The sequence below is a fragment of the Kryptolebias marmoratus genome, linkage group LG19, assembly GCF_001649575.2.
Source record: "Kryptolebias marmoratus isolate JLee-2015 linkage group LG19, ASM164957v2, whole genome shotgun sequence".
In the NCBI taxonomy this organism is placed as follows: Eukaryota; Metazoa; Chordata; class Actinopteri; order Cyprinodontiformes; family Rivulidae; genus Kryptolebias; species Kryptolebias marmoratus.
The window spans coordinates 15,593,634-15,594,920 of NC_051448.1; positions in this window are offsets into that span (position 1 = coordinate 15,593,634).

Here is a 1,287-nt window from a genome sequence, read left to right on the forward strand (position 1 = left end):
GTGACACACACACCTGGGTGACACACACACCTGGATGACACACACACCTGGGTGACACACACACCTGGGTGACACACACACCTGGGTGAATAACAACATGGCAGAACTGGTTGTTTTTATTCACTTGGAGTTCGACTGAAACCGTTTTAGAACCTGATAAAGATCAGATCATGTTCTTCATGCTCTGATATGTGGTTCTCATGAAAGCGTTTAGCCTCTGTTCCATTCTGCGAGTTCTGACTTCAGTGACCTGCTTGAGTTTCAGCTGGATTTAGTCCAACACACAGACGGCGCTCTCTGCTGGAAACAGATAAAGATGCAGCTTAAACTGTGTCGTCATCCTCCTTAATACTCATCAGAACTGCTTAGTATTTATTTATTTAGTTTTCTGAGGCTGTTGAGGTTTGGATGGAAAAGGTCCAAAGGTCGTTCCTGGCCTTCGACTGTTTTAAGATTTGTATTTATCCCACCATCAGAGCCATAAAGATCCATCCTTTTTATCTGCTTTTCTTCACAAGATAAATGCAACGAATTAGGACTTCATTGTAGAACGGTCTTACTGTTTATAACCTCTTAATGTTGGGTCCGTCTGAGTGTTTCGGGGACTCTTCAGCCGGACGATTAATTACTGTTAGAGGTAAATCTCTACCTCAGGTCGTATGAACAACATGCTACTTTTTGCAAACTCGTTAGAGGTCCTAATCCGGGGCATCACTTCTAAAGGGACAGCTCTGTTTTACCTCTCAGCACCTTAACTCACATCAAAGTGATCAGATCAGGCCTCCTCGAAGGATCCTTGGCATTTACTTTGTTTTGTTGTTGTTGTTTCGGCTGCATATTGTCAGAGATCTGTCGCCGAGAAACAATCCAGGCTGGCCTCCCGTTTGGTTCTGTGGGGGCCATGAAGAGCCTGAACTTCCGGCTCCGCTTCAGCTTGGGGGTCGTAAAACTGCGGGGTTTGTTGCACGCAAGGGGGACCTTCTTTTGTGGCCAATGAGCGAGCCGTGGAGAAAAAAAGGAGGGAACCTGCGAGGCGCGCTGCTGTCAGGCAGAAGAGAGCAGTCTGGCAGGAGCAGGGGGCGACAGAGGCATTAGCCTCCTGTAAGCTCCTGGCCCCGCTCCAAAGACCGTAAGCTCCGAGCTCCGAGCGTCCTGCCGCACGTCTGGACCCGTCACTTCCTGCGTCTCACAGGCTGCAGCTGAGGGCAGCTCCGCGGGACAACCACAGAGTCGCTGCTTCTGGGTTTGTTGTCAGACGGAAAGAGTCCACGTTGCCATGGGGACGGC